The sequence below is a fragment of the Nomascus leucogenys genome, chromosome 5 (genome assembly GCF_006542625.1).
Source record: "Nomascus leucogenys isolate Asia chromosome 5, Asia_NLE_v1, whole genome shotgun sequence".
NCBI lineage: Eukaryota > Metazoa > Chordata > Mammalia > Primates > Hylobatidae > Nomascus > Nomascus leucogenys.
Window position 1 is genome coordinate 76228072 of NC_044385.1, and position 16321 is coordinate 76244392.

At 36.6% G+C, this 16321-nt stretch overlaps 1 protein-coding gene across 7 annotated transcripts in view; it reads right to left on the reverse strand.

The window, feature by feature from the left end:
- The window catches only part of LOC100585962, a 131170-nt gene that overhangs the window by 46694 nt on the left and 68155 nt on the right, over positions 1 to 16321 (reverse strand). The window contains exons 4-6 of one of the 7 annotated variants that reach the window (XR_001115826.2): positions 8222 to 8300; positions 3781 to 3895; positions 3343 to 3429 (exon numbers count right to left, since the gene is read on the reverse strand). The exons of 3 other annotated variants lie outside the window; for them this stretch is intronic. The gene's annotated coding sequence lies outside the window, so the exon portion shown is untranslated. Of the gene's footprint in view, positions 1 to 2169; positions 3430 to 3780; positions 3896 to 8221; positions 8301 to 16321 lie in introns of those variants that run through there. 3 more of the 7 variants (XM_030813415.1, XR_004030173.1, XR_004030174.1) reach the window with 3 other exon arrangements.

A 16321-nucleotide genomic window follows, 5' to 3' on the forward strand; every position in this document is an offset into this window, starting at 1 on the left:
TAACTATTTGAAGAATTTAAAAAGTCAACTATATAACTTGTCAGCATAAAATTAATATCTGAACCTTGGGACCTGATGTTTAGGCTACTGTTTTGAAGTTTCTTAAATTTAACTTTTTTTTCATATTGCTAATACATGTAAAAGGTTAACCTATATGAATAAATGAGAAACAATGATAGAAGTGTTATATACCTCAGGTGTGCGAAAGTAGAGAAAAAAATTATGAGCTACAGGTATAATATGTTCATTCCATGGGAAGGATGGTTAATGTTAAGACTGTTAAGGTCAAGAAACAGTGCACATGAGAAATTCTGCCTTACTAAAAAAAATGTACAGGCATTAGTTGGGGGAGAACTGGAGTGATGAAATGGCATAAATAAAGGCAAAGAGAAAGAAAAATGGATTAGGACTAGTTCATCTGAAGAAAAATTAAACAACATAGAAAATGTTGGGACAAGAATGCAAGATATCAAAATAAGAAATTTAAATTTTATACTATAGGAAAAAAAAATTTAGGAAGATTAAAAAAGTAGTGTATACTATATGGAAGATGAAATTGTTAGTTTAAAACAGCTAGAGGTGGCTGGGCGCGGTGGCTCACGCCTGTAATCCCAGCAGTTTGGGAGCCGGGTGGGTGGATCACGAGGTCAGGAGTTTGAAACCAGCCTGGCTAACATAGTGAAACCCTGTCTCTACTAAAAATACAAAAATTAGCTGGGCGTGGTGGCAGATGCCTGTAATCCCAGCTATGCAGGAGACTGAGGCAGGAGAATCGCTTGAACCCGGGAGGCGGAGGTTGCGGTGAGCCGAGATGGTGCCACTGCACTCCAGCTTGAGCAACCGAGTGAGACTCTCTCTCAACAACAGCAACAACAACAACAAAAAACAGCTAGAGGCAAAGAACTAGTTAAAATGCTGCTAAACAGAAACAAGTGAAAAACAACGAAGTACTTAATTATAGTAGAAATTTCAAGGATGAAGGAATCAAAGACACTGTGGTTCATTTGGGTATATGACAAACATGAGCAAATTCAGTGTGTTTCTTGGAGTCATTAGTTTTGGATCCACCTAAATTGATCACGCAGAAAACACTTTCAAAGCCAGCAATGCAAAATTTGCAAAGTCCTGATCATCACACATATACCTATTAACCACCCACTTAAACATTCTGTTTGTATTCTAAGTGGTCTGATGGGAGGTCTAATCTCAAATCAGATTCATAAAAATATTCTGTCCTATCTGTCAACGTCAAGTAGACTAAGGCACATACACATGTCAAAGGCACATACACATGTCTTAAACAAGTATGAAAAACTGGGCTGGGCGTGGTGGCTCACACATGTAATTCCAGCACTTTGGGAGGCCGAGGTGGGCGAATCACAAGGTCAGGAGTTCTAGAGACCAGCCTGGCCAATATGGTGAAACCCCGTCTCTACTAAAAATACAAAAAAAATTAGCCAGACATGGTGGTGGGTGCCTGCAATCCCAGCTACTCGGGAGGCTGAAGCAGGAGAATTGCTTGGACCCGGGAGGCGGAGGTTGCAGTGAGCCGAGAATCGTGCCATTGCGCTCTAGCATGGGCAACAGAGCAAGACTCACTCAAAACAAAGTATGAAAAACTGAATCTGTAGCTCAGATATCTTGTAGCTTAAACAGCTACAAGATATGGCCCCTATCAACTCTCTGATCCTATTAGCTACTATTCTTCCTGTTTACATTTGATCACAGCTACATGTGCCCCTTTGCTGTTCCATGTACACACAAAAAATGCTTCAGCCTCAGGGTCTTTGTATTTGCTATTTCATCTGCTCAGAAGGGTCTTCTCCCAGGTACCTACATGGTTTGCTCCCTTATTGTTTCTAGGTCTTTGTTCAAATGTCATCTCTGTAGGGTATTTCCTGACCATACTATTTAAAAATATCTCTCTTCTGCCTTACAAACACCTTTATCACAATCATTCTCTTTCTCTGCTTTATTTTCTCCACAGAACTTGTCACTCTCTGACATACCAAATATAGTACCTACCAGTTTTTTTTGTCCATTCATTCCATCACTCACTCCTCTACCCCCAAGATTAATAAGCTCCATGGGGGCTGGGATATATATTTTTTATTCAGTGATAATCTTCAGTACCTAAACAGTAAATAAATGTGTACCTCCCTATATATAAATGTTTCAAACCTATTTTTAATGTTGCTTGTGGAACATTAACATTTTCACACTTCCAGAAATGACATTAATAAAAATATAAACAAATTGATATAAAAATCTGTGTAGACTAAGCTAGAATTTACAAACTCTTAATAAAAGGTGTATTTAAGCTTTCTCAATTATGGGACAACAAATAATAGACTTCATTGCTTCATACTAAAATGGTATTTTTGACTAATCATAAGGAAACTTAAACTACCGTATAGTTATAATCACAGGTATTCAGTCCAAAGAGGAAGAAAGTTTTAGTGGTACTATGAGAACCTGTATCTCTAAAAATGTTAGCTCCATAAGTGTAAGCACTCCCAAATATTATAAGATAATAAAATGTGGAAACAGGCAAACTCTGGGGCGATTTAAAGTTTCTACTACTTCCTAAAGATTTTCTTTAATAGAATCATTCGTGCTAAGTAGATAAAAGTTACAAATTACAAAAGACACAGAATACATCCAATAACAAATTAATCAGACTGAGGAATATTTAGTGTAAAACTGGCTTAAAATTTTTTGTCAGCAGAATTTCTCAACATCTAACCCTATAGCAAGTAATACAAATAACAAGGAGATTCTTCAAACAGTTGGCATTTCTTCAAAACACAAGGGTCCAATTATAAGAAAAATATCACATTATTCAAAGTCCTACAGAATTAGAGGAGAATCTGTACTACTCATGTTTTTGCATAAATTCCATGATTTATAAATAAATAAACCCAAAATATAAATTATAAACATTTAATTTCAGTATAATGTAGACAAAAACAGCAGCTAACTTGTCATCTTTCACAGTAATTTTAACGTAAAAGGTTTAAACATTTATTTTGCCAATATATTTTTCATTGCATATAGGCTGAGAAAAAAAAAAGACATCCGAAATACCTGAGATGTATTTTATAAGTAAACAAAGTAAGAACATAAACTTAAATTTCTGGTGGAGGAATTAAGTCTTCATTAAAAGGGTTCAAGCTATTAGTAATAAAATAGAAGTTATAAGTAATCCCTTGACATGTATAAAATAAAATTTTTTAGTAGATTGGAATGTAACGATGATAGTCTCTTATTTCTTCTCCCAGATATGCAAGTGATATATCTAAATACTTACTAGAGCCAAATCTATCTCAAAAGTTTAGGTCATTTTTTTTTTCCTTTTTGATAGTATTCAATGAGAAATAACACTTTAAATAAAACTTTTTCCATGAGGAAGGTACAGTAATTATCCACCTGCAAAAGGAAAAAAACACAATTTGATTTAGAATGTCAACTTCTAAATATATAAATATATTAATTTAGAGAAACAATAGTTTATGAAAGTATAATCTTGCTAATCCAAGTAGGGCTAACTGATGTATGTAACAGTAATGACACTTAGTGGCTTAAAAACACCTATAACTCTGACTTAACCAAAAAGATACATAACTGACTGAAGAAAATCTTTAATGTTAAATATGGAATTTAGTCTACAGCTAGGCTAAGTTTTCAAATCTACTATCACATATTAATCTGTGTGATCTTAAGAGATTTGTACTTGAACATAAGATGCAAATAGAATGACTGAAATACATTTCTTGCTACCTCCTGGATACTCTCCTGTAGTCCTCTGAGTAAGCTCCAAACTCAATCCATAATCCAAGTAACAGACTTAAGATGTTCAATATTGGAACTCTTTGGCATCAATTAAAAAAGAAACCTAAATGAAAAAGATTAGTATTTTTTTCCAAACAAGAAAAAATGAAAACTTAATATATACCCCTATATAACTATATGCAGTTTGTTTTGCAAAACAAAAAGCCAAAATAAGATTAACACTGAAAGGTATAAACTTTCATTTTACTGCTGGCTCCTTATGTGTTTCAAAATTGTAACTCTACAAATAAAACTTCCAGTACTGTTGAGAGTTTCCTAAATGTTATTTTTCATTAGATATCAACAGGCCACCTCCTCTTCTCTAAGAAGAGACTGTAATGTACATACTATAAGTTTTAATGCAGCATTTTTCCTATATTTTCTTACTTCTCAAATATTTCAATTTTCCTTTAATCCATTGTCAGGATTAAAAACAAGAAGTCTTCATTTAGCTATAAAAGCTCCAAATGATCCTTCATCACACTTAAGAGCACTTAAAGATATAAAGAATCATCTGGTAAATGTAAAATGCAAATTTTTTCTTGTCATTTAGAAGACAGATTGAATGTAATTTTCGAAAACCTGACTTCAGATACATTTAGGAATACAAAGAAAAGGAAACAAAAAACACCTAACTCCTCGGTTGTTCTAAAAAATATTAGACAGTATTGGGTAAACTTTGTAATTCATTCAATAAATATTCTAAGCATTTGTGTTAGGTCCTGGAATATTTTTGGTGGAATCAAAAATTATATATTTGGTGAAGTCTTTCATGCAATGGTTGAAAGGAAATAAAGCAAGTTAAGAGCTTGATAAATGATTTTTAAAAGCACCAAGACAGTGTTTCCATGTAAACGCTGGCATTTAGTTCTATCCACTATGTATGGTATATTGGGAACAAAATGTTGCTGGATAAAAAATGAGAACTTTTATATAATATTTTGTCTTCAAATTAGAATTTAAACAAAAAGGTCCTTAAGCTTTTGAATACAATTTCTTTTCTTTTGTTGTTGAGACAGAGTCTCACTCTGTCGCCCAGGCTGGAGTGCAGTGGCATGATCTCGGCTCACTACAACCTCTGCCTCCTGGGTTAAGGCGATTCTGCTGCCTCAGCCTCCCATGTAGCTGGGATTACAGGCCCCCGCCACCATGCCTGGCTAATTTTTGCATTTTTAGTAGAGACGGGGTTTTGCCATGTTCACCAAGCTGGTCTTGAACTCCTGACCTCAGAGGATCCACCCACCTCGGCCTCCCAAAGTGCTGGGATTACAGGCGTGAGCCACCGTGCCCAGACTGGAATACAATCCCCTTTCCCTTTCCCCTCCTTTCCAGGCTGGAGTGCAGTGGTGTGATCTCGGCTCACTGCAACCTCCGCCTCCTAGATCCAAGTAATTCTCCTGACTCAGCCTCCTGAGTAGCTGGGATTACAGGCGCACGCCACCACGCCCAGCTAATTTTTGTATTTTTAGTTGAGATGGGGTTTCACCATGTTGGTCAGGCTGGTCTTGAACTCTCGACCTTGTGATCCGCCTGCCTCAGGCTCCTAAAGTGCTGGGATAACAGGTGTGAGCCACCGCGCTTGGCTCAAATACAATTTCTTAAATTACATCTGAAGTACTTAATAAATTTCCAAAATAGACAATTCTGATTGTAAAGGACTAATTAACAACTGCTTTTATTTTGTAGATTTTCTGCATGGTTACAACTGAAAACTCTAAGACACTCCTTGTACAAAATAACACCAGAGTTATGATACACTACGCAAATACACTCATTTTCTCCTGAACATCATTTTTAAGTTTAATGACTTTAAAACATTACAGATAAGGAAAAGAACATAAATAGAGCATTTTTGTTCAGATTTTTGTTGTTGTTGCTGTTAAGATGGAGTCTTGCTCTGCTGCCCAGGCTGGAATTCAAGTGATTCTCCCGGGTACAAGTGATTCTCCTGCCTCAGTAGCTGGGATTACAGATGCCCGCCACCACACCCAGCTAATTTTTTATTTTTAGTAGAGACAGGGTTTCACCACATTGCCCAGGCTGGTCTCGAACTCCTGACCTCACATGATCCACCTGCCTTGGCCTGAGATTACAGGCATGAGCCACCATGCCTGGCCTTTTGTTCAGATTTTAATTAAATTAGGCCAGGGGTGGTGGCTCATGCCTATAATCCCAGCACAGTGGGAGGGTAAGGCAAGACTGCTTGAGCCCAGGAGTTTCAAACCAGCCTGGGCAGCATAGTGAGACCCTGTCTCTTATTTTTATTTATTTATTAGTTTTAATTTTTAAATTTTTATTTATTTTTTTGAGACGGAGTTTCACTCTTGTTGTCCAGGCTGGATTGCAATGGCGCGATCTTGGCTCATTACGACCTCCACCTCTCGGGTTCAAGCAATTCTCCTGCTTTAGTCACCCGAGTAGCTGGGACTACAGGCATGTGCCACCACGCCTGGCTAATTTTTTGTATTTTTAGTAGAGATGGGGTTTCACCATGTCGGTCAGGTTGGTCTCGAACTCCTGACCTCACATCATCCACCCTCCTTGGCCTCCCAAAGTGCTGGGATTACAGGCTTAAGCCACTGTGCCAAACTCTACTTTTCTTATTTTTTTTTTTTTTGTTGAGACAGAGTCCCCCTCTGTCACCCAGGCTGGAGTGCAGTGACGCGATCTTGGCTCACTGCAAGCTCCGCCTCCCAGATTCACGCCATTCTCCTGCCTCAGCCTCCCGAGTAGCTGGGACTACAGGTGCCCGCCACCACGCCCAGCTAATTTTTTTGTATTTTTAATAGAGATGGGGTTTCACCGTGTTAGCCAGGATGGTCTTGATCTCCTGACCTAGTGATCCACCCGCCTTGGCCTCCCAAAGTGCTGGGATTACGGGCATGAGCCACTGAGCCTGGCTGTCTACTTTTATATTTAATAAAAAATTTTAAGAATACAAAAAAGTTAAAAAAATTATGTTGACATATTTATATCAATAAAATTAACTACAATCATAATTTGGTCTTACTCTGAGTTAAATCTTGAATATAAAAAAGTAAACAAAGTAAACAAGACCTTATTTTTGACTTATCAAACAAAAATCTTTGGCTAAGGATTTAAGAAGACATTTTAATAAAAACATGAAAAAAATAGTATACTGTTATAAAGTTAGAAGAAATAAGACTAAGACCCCAATCTGTCATGTGTAGCAAATTATTTGAGTTTTGTGTTTCCTTAGCTATCCAATGAGTGGGTTGGTCACTTTTAAGAGTTTTCCTACCTTTAAAGTTATGGTTAAGTGTGACGTTTTGAGAACCAGAATTTTAGGTATTGAATTCACATATTTTGATGCCTTTTCCCCTTCAGATATAAAGAAATATTCAGAAACAGTACTAAATATTATCTTCTAAGCTCTGTCCAAAATGCTTAATATATTTTATATTTACCTATAAAGACGTATTTTAAAAGTAATTTCAAAACAAAGGGAAAACTAGAATTTGTTTTATCCCAAGTAAAAATCTGAATTAATGTCTATGTTGAATATAAATGTGCATGAAAATAAATTCCTCTAATGCTGCATAAGCTTTTTAAAAAAACTCTTGATGGCATTCAATACAATTATTAAATTGCAATTATACTATTTTAAGAGACAATACATCTGAAAAATTAGTATTAATTCATTCTTACAGAATCATACTAAAAATAAGATTATCAATAATACTGAAAAGACACTATCAATAAAACTGAAAACACATTAGTAACATTAATACACATTAAAATACAACTGTAGAGTATGGTCAACCTTACTTCAGCAGCACAGTTAATACTGGAGATAATTTTAGAATCTTAACGCCAATATTTACGTGCTGCTAAGGCACTGCTGACATTGCTATCGTTAAGAGCTATGAATAAAAAGACATATATTTTCTTCAGAAGATCAGATCCTTGTATTTTTGAGGCAGCACAATATGGCCTGCACCTTTTCAAAATCCACAAACCATTATGTGCTGCTACTTTACTCCAAGGTTTTGTTTTTTTTAAACACACATTCGCGCCTAAAGAATATAAAAAATATTTTCTTTCAGAAAAAAAAGAATGCATGTAAAAAAATCTATGTTTAAACATTATAACATTGATGTAATATGCATAATTATTTTTAAGGAGATTTTAAGTAGAATAATAAAACATTTCTACATCAAAAACTTAACTGAAGTCCACTCTGTGCCCAGCACAGTGCTATAGGTTTAGAAACAGAAAGAATAAAATGAGGAAAAGAAAAGCATTTATTTGCTATGCCAACTTAACAGGGCAATACAATTAAATGCTTAAACTTTTGAATATATTCAATATATGAATTAATTTTTCCTTGTATAAACAAACAAGTAAATTTATAAAATTTGATCTTTACCTTGGTAAAAGCAGAATTTACAAACATTTTGTTCCTTGCAGTACACCTTTCAAAAGACATCTTCATCAAATAGGTAAGACTTCACATCAAGGGAAAAACATGAAATGACATACAAGAGCTCAGTTTCAATAAACTTAAGCTAGCAAAATGCAAATACACTTTTAAAGAAAAATACTTTAATTCTAAATGTTACTTTTATTAAATATCTAATTAAGACATTTTAATTCTAAATATAATTAAGAAAAAAAGCTCTAAACAAATTCTCCCTTAAATAATTTGTTATTAATAATCCAAATATTTTACTTTCAACATTGATCTTCATACTAGAAGTTCTCTTAGAGTTGGATATCATTTGATACAGTAATTCTAAAATACAAATCCTTAAGTAATTCTAAAATATGAATCCTTGGGATGATGAGTTAATTTGGTACCCTGAGATGAGAAATAAAACAAATCCTGTAGCTCTTGATCTTCCTATTCCCTGTTTCTGGCCCATTTACCAGGTAAGGAAGAAACTCCTAGTTTCCACTTACTCAGATGTAGAAATGAAATTCCTTTTCTCTAAAAGATATCAGAAAATTGCCACCACTTTAGTGGTGCCACCATTCAAGCCTGGACAATCTTTTTTGCCCCATGTTCTCATCATTAAAATGACTATGCTAAAGTCACATCTATTACAGAATAGTAAGGTGAGGTACACAACCAAAGCACTAAAATTTGCTCTTCCATTCTAGTATCTAATTACTTATACAAAGCACAGGTTCACATTCCATATGAATTTTTTTCTGAGTATTTTTCCCATTAATAAAAAATATATGTAGCTAATCTCCTATCTAAGCAACCTGGATTTCATATATAACTCTGCTCTTTATTCTCTCAAGTTTCTGCACAACGTTTTTTTAATTGTTTTTTATTTTTTCTTTTTTAAGAGAGCAGTTTCCGTACGTTTTAGAGAAAAAAAAATTCATTTCTACATCTGAGTAAGTGGAAACTTTAGGAGCATACTTCCTTACCTGGTAAATGGACCGGAAATAGGTAGGGAATAGGAAGATCAAGAGCTACAAGATTTGTTTTATTTCTCATCTCAGGGTACTCTGTTGCCCAGGCTGGGGTACAGTGCCATGATCGTAGCTCACTGCAGCCTTGACCTCCTGGGCTTAAGTGATCCGTCCACCTCAGCCTCCCAAGTAGCTGGGACTACAAGTGTACACCACCACGCACAGTTCTTTACATTTTTATTTTATTGTAGAGACAGGGTCTTGCTATGTTGCCTAGGATGGTCTTGAACTCCTGGCCTCAAGCAATCCTCCTGCCTTGGCCTCCCAAAGTCCTAAAATTACAGGCAAAAGCCACCATGCCTGGCCTGCACTTTTTTTTTTTTTTTTTTTTTTTTTTGAGACGGACTGGGTTTCACCATGTTAGTCAGACTGGTCTTGAACTCCTGACCTCAGGAGATCCGCCTGCCTTGGCCTCCCAAAGTGCTGAGATTACAGGCGTGAGCCACTGCGCCCATCCTGGCCTGCAAAATTTTTAACATGTAACCAAGATAAATCCGTTTGCATTCACTTGAGAACTATATATTTGTATTTATCAATTATATTAAGGAATTATCCTTCGGGGTCCCCCTCATCACATACATTTTCCAGATGGAAACTTAAACATAATTTTTTTTCAAATACGAAAGGTGCCTGTAAATTATTTAACAAATATTTTATTGAATATCTACTATGTGCCAGGCACCGTCCCAGTTATTACACTAGTTGGTAGTATACCAGATAGTCTCTTTTCAGAAAGAGTAAAGTCATTTTAAGACAACTTAAAGTAAAGTGAAGGATCTTAAGCTGAAGAATTTAGTGCCAGCAAAGGATGGTTTGAGTTTCAGAGAGGTTTGGTTTTAAAAATGTCAAGATAACACGAGAAGCAGCTTTGAGGCAGCAGATGAGTTCCCAGACACCATTAAGAAAATCGGTGGGGGCCGGGCACGGTGGCTCACGCCTGTAATCCCAGCACTTTGGGAGGCTGAGGCGGGCGGATCACGAGGTCAGGAGATTGAGATCATCCTGGGTAACATGGTGAAACCCTGTCTCTACTAAAAATACAAAAAATTAGCCAGACATGGTGGCGGGCACCTGTAGTCCCAGCTACTGAGGAGGCTGAGGCAGGAGAATGGCGTGAACCCGGGAGGCGGAGCTTGCAGTGAGCCGAGATTGCGGCACTGCACTCCAGCCTGGGTGACAGAGCCAGACTCCATCTCAACCAAAAAAAAAAAAAAAAAAAAAAAAAGAAAATCGGTGGGGAGAAAGGACAGGTTTTTTTTTTTTTGAGACGGAGTCTTGCTCTGTCACCCAGGCTGGAGTGCAGTGGTGCCATCTCGGCTCACTGCAACCTCCGCCTCCTGGGTTCATGCCATTCTTCTGTCTTAGCCTCCCGAGCAGCTGGGACTACAGGCACCTGCCACCACGCCTGGCTAATTTTTTGTATTTTTAGTAGAGACAGGGTTTCACCATGTTAGCCAGGATGGTCTCAATCTCCTGACCTCGTGATCCGCCCGCCTCGGCCTCCCAAAGTGCTGGGATTACAGGTGTGAGCCACTGCGCCCAGCCCAGGAAGGGATTTTAATGCTGATAAATGTGCCCTATCCTGGAAGAAAATGCCACAAAGGACATTTATTAGTAAGGAAGAAAAGCAAGCACCAGGATTTAAGGCAGGAAGAGATAGGCAAACTCTACTGTTCTGTGCAAATGCAGTCAGTTTGCTGCCCTTAGCCATAAAGCTGCTAATCCCTGAGCCTCAAAGGGAAAAAACACCAGCAGCCAGTCTTTTGGTTGTACAACAAGAAGGTATGGACGAGAATGCTTTTTCTGGATTGGTTCCATCAATGCTTTGTTCTCAAAGTCAGGAAGTACCTTGCCAATAAGGGACTGCCTTTTAAAGTTCTTTTGATATTGGACAATACTCCTGGCCACCCAGAACCACAAGTTCAACACCAAAAGCACTGAGGTGGTCTATGTGCCCCCACACAATGTCTTTATTTCATCCTCTGTATTAGGGTCATAAGGACCTTTACAGCTCATTATACATTGTACTCTGTGGAAATGACTATCAACGCTGTGGAAGAGAACCCTGATAGAATAACATGAAAGTCTGGAAGAATTATACCACTGATTATGCACTGTTGTTACAGAAAAAGCTGTGAATGCCATCAAGTCTTAAACACATTCCTGGAGAAAACCGTGTCCAGATGATGTGTATGACTTCACAGGATTTATGACAGAGACAATCGAGGAAATCATGAGAGACTGTGGATATGACAAAAAAAGGTATGGTGGGGGAAGGCCGAAGGGTTTCGAGATATGGATCTTTGAGAAATTCAACAGCTAACAGACACCATACCACAGAAATTAACAGACAACTTGATCGAGATGATTGGTTCTGAACTAGTGCCAGATGATGAGGAAGACAACACAGAAGCAGTGCCAGACATATACTGCTGGCACTGACATTAGAGAGTCTGGCAGAAGGGCTGCAATTATTCAAGACTACTTTTGATTTCTTTTATGACATGGACCCTTCTATAATATGGGCACTGAAACTAAAGCAAAAGGTGGACAGACGATTGGTTAATATATAAAAACACTTTTTAGAAAAATAAAAAAAGCAAAAAAGTCAGGCAGAAATTACGATTATTTCTGTAAAGTTACACCAAGTGTGCCTGGCCTTTCCTGCCTCCTGTCCCACCTCCTCCACCTCTTCCACTCCAGAGACAGCAAAACCAATCCCTTTTCTTCCTCAGCCTGCTCAATGTGAAAACAGTGAAGATGAAGGCCTGTATGATGATCTACTTCCATTTAATCAATAGTGAATATATTTTCTTTAGCTTACTTTAATATGGTATATGATAAACATAACATATAGAATATGTTATTGACTTTATGTTATTGGTAAGGCTTCTGGTCAACAGTAGGCTATCTGTAGTTGAGTTTTAGGGAAGCCAAAAGTTATACATAGGTTTTCAACTGCATGGGGATTGGTGCCTCTAATCCTCACATTGTTCAAGGGTCAATTGTATTTTTAAAATTGTGGTTCAATATACATAAAAGTCACCATTTTAACCAGTTTTAAGTGCATACTTCTGTGGTATAAATGTTTGCCCTGTTGTGCAACCCTCCATCTCCAGAACTTTTTCATCTTCCCCAAGTGATACTGCTTAAACACTAATTGCCCATCTCCTCTGCCCCTCAGCCTCAGGAAATCACCATTCTACTTTCTGTCTCTATGAATTTGCCTATTTTAGTTATCTCATATAAGTGGAATCATACAGTATTTGTCCTTTTGTGTCTGGCTTACTTCACTTAGCATAACTTTTTCAAGATTCATCCATGTTGTAGCATGCAACAAAATTTTCCTCTTTACAGTTGAATAGTTTTCCATTGTGTGTGTATAATTTTGTTTGTCCATTCATGTGATGATGGGCATTTAGGTTGTTTCTGTCTTTGGGCTATTATGAATAATGCTGCCATGAACATGGTGTGCAAATATCTTTGAAATCCTTCTTTCAATTATTTTGGGTATATGTCCAAGTGGAATTGCTGGATCTTACAGTAATTCTATTTTTAATTTTTTTGAGAAACTGCCATACTGTGTTCTACAGTGGCTACACCATTTTACATTCTCACCAGCAATTTACAACTTCTCCCATCCTTGCCAACATGTTATTTTCTGGTTTTGTTTTTGATAATAGCCATTCTAATGAAAATGAAGTGGTATCTCATTGTGGTTTTCACTTCCATTTCCCTAATGAATAGCGATGTTGAGCATCTTGTGTTTGCTGGCCAATTGTATATCTTCTTTGGAGAAATGTCTATTTAAGTCCTTTGCCCATTTTTTGACTGGGTTGTTTACTTTTTATTGAGTTTATACATTCTGGATATTAATCTCTTATTAGATACATGATTTGCAAATATTTTCTCCGATTCTGTGGACTGACTTTTCACAGTGATAGTGTCCTTTGATGCACAGAAGTTTAAATTTTTTTTTTTTTTTTTTTTTTTGAGATGGAGTCCCATTCTGTTGCCCAGGCTGGAGTGCAGTGGCGCAATCTCGGCTCACTGCAATCTCCGCCTCCCAGGTTCAAGCAATTCTCCTGCCTCAGCCTCCTGAGTAGCTGGGACTACAGGTTCCCACCACCACGCCCGGCCAATTTTTGTGTTGTTTTACCACGTTGGCCAGGCTGGTCTCAAACTCCTAACTTTCTGATTCACATGCCTCGGCCTCCCGAAGTGCTGGGATTACAGGTGTGAGCCACAGCGCCTGGCCAGAAGTTTTAAATTTTGATGAAGTCCAATTGATCTACTTGTTTCGTCTGTGCTTTTGGTGTCATATCTGAGAAATCACTGCCAAATCCAATGTCTTGAAGCTTTTGCTCTTTGTTTTCTTCTAAGAGTTTCGTATTTTTTAACTCTTATGTTTAGGGCTTTGATTTAGAAATTAATTTTTAGTTACTTTTTGTATATGGTGTATGGTAAGGGTCCAACTTTGTTTTTTGCTGGTGTGGATATCCAATTTTCCCAATACTATTTGTTGAAGAGTCCTTTCTTTACTGAATGAGGATCTTTGGCACTTCTTGGCACCTTTGGTGAAAATCACTTGAAAATATATGCAAGGGTTTATTTGTGGGCCCTCGGGTCTATTTTCATGAATCTATATGTCTAGCTTTATGCTTTGTAGGAGGTTTTGAAATCAGGTAGTGAGACCTCCGACTCTCTTTTTAAAATTTGTTTTGGTTATTTCATGTCCTTTGAGATTCCATATGAATGTGAGAATAAATTTTCCCATTTCTGTTAAACAAAATTTAGGATTTTGATAGGAATTGCATTCAACCTGTAGATCATTTTGGGCAGTACTGTCATTTTAACAATATTAAGTCTTCCAATCCATAAATGTGGGATGCCTTTCCATTTATTTATTGTCTTTAATTTCTTTCAGCAATTTTTTTTGTAGTTGCTGTACACAAGTCTTTTACCTCCTTGGTTACGTTTATCCCCAAATATTTTATTCTTTTTGGTGTTTTATAAATGGAATTGTTTTAATTTCCTTTTTGAATTGTACATTGTTAGTGAACAGACACACAATTGATTTTTGTGTGATTTTGTATCATACAACTTTGTTAAATTCATTAGTTCTAACCGTTTTTGGTGGAATCTTAAGGGTTTTCTAGATACATGATTGTGTCATCTGTGAACAGGGATAATTTTTCTTTACTATTATCTTTTATATCTAAAATTGGTTTAAGGGCTTTCTGGCAATCTTGGTCCATTCATTCTCTAATTCTCCTAGAAACACATCAGACAGCTGTGTCCCCTCTCTTCTTTCAAACTTCCAACACCTTCCCTTTCATTTTTACTTTCATTGAGAAAACAGAAACTATCAGAAATTTCCTCAGTTCCCACCAAATCTATCTAACATGTATCTGTGTGCATACAACTCTTCCTTCTTTCTAGTATCAATGAACCATCACTGTTCATAAGACAAATTCCTTCTCTTTTATCCTCACTTACTTAAGGATATTCCTTTAGATATTCTCCTGCATCTTTAATCTTCCTCTCTGTTGCATGATTCCTATCAGCAAACATGCTACAATTTATCTCAGCATAATTTTATCTCTTAAAGACTGTTACTATCTGTAATAACATTACAATTTTATCACTGATGTTTTAGTAAACAACCATGGAGGAAGACTTTTTCCTTATCCATTTTCCTTTTATTTCTAACTATCTGATTTATATTTGAAAGCCTGAAACATTTAAACTATTAAAATATTTATTATAATTCTCCAGAAAAAAATATGAAAATTCTTGATTTAAATGTATTAACAAATTGAAAGATTCAGTGGAACAATTCCAGGCACATAGAGAAGATATATCTCTTTCTTTTCTTGTGTTCAATAACAATAATAATCTCCTCCCAGTGTGGTATAGTTTGATCTTTCCTTTCCACTTATCTTCGCCTTAGGGGCTGCCAAAGTAGTTTTATACTATGCCTTCAAAAAGAGACTATTTTAAATTTAAAATTTCCTGGAGTCTATAAGTTTAGACTATTTCTACTCACATGATAGGAATATTCAGATACTAATACATGCCATCAATATGGCTTTGCTAGTTTGTTGTTTAGACATGTCCTTATATGGCACTACATTACTTTAGGTTTTCTGAACATTTTACTTTCAATCCAGCATCAACACAATCTGTAATGGTAATTACTTCCTCCAAATATGCCTTAATTCTATTCTGCACTTGAAGCTCTAAGGAACTGTGTATATACAGTGCCTGGGCTACAGAATGACTATCCTTGCTCAATGACAGTGGAATAATACACAGTATGTCAGTATTATACCAGACGGAAAATTTATAAATAGCTATTCTTTAATATCTTTATGTAAAGCCCTGAGTTATGGGGTCTAAAATAAATGCATGACAATTTCACTAAACATGGTAATTTTTTCTTTTTTTTTTTGAGACAGAGTCTTCTTTTGTCACCTAGGCTGGAGTACAGTAGCGTGATCTCAGCTCACTGCAACCTCCTCCTCCCAGGCTCAAGCTATCCTTGCACCTCAGCCTCCCAAGTAGCTGGGACTACAGGCCTGTGCCACCACGCCCAGCTAAGGTTTGTATTTTTTTTTTTTACAGACGTGGTTTCATCATGTTGGCCAGGTTGGTCTCAAACTCCTGGCCTCAAATGATCCTCCCGCCTTGGTGTCGCAAAGTGCTGGGATTACAGGCATGAGCTACCATGCCTGGTGAAACATGGTAATTTTTTTTTATTACCCTACTATGAAGTTGAAAGTCTTATAAAGTGTCCAAATATATAACATTTACAGGAAAGATTAAAATGTGCTTTTGCTTGATTCTTGTTTCTGGAATATAAATACTTAAAAACAAAAAGGCTCTATTAACTAGAGAAGATACCTTTAAAATTCAGTTAGGAATACGCATTCAATAAAATAATAATCAGATTTAATCCAATATGACTGTTTTATAATATAAAAAACTTAGTTGTTGAGTTTAGGCAAATATAAAGTTTTACTGTTTCTAAACTGCCTTG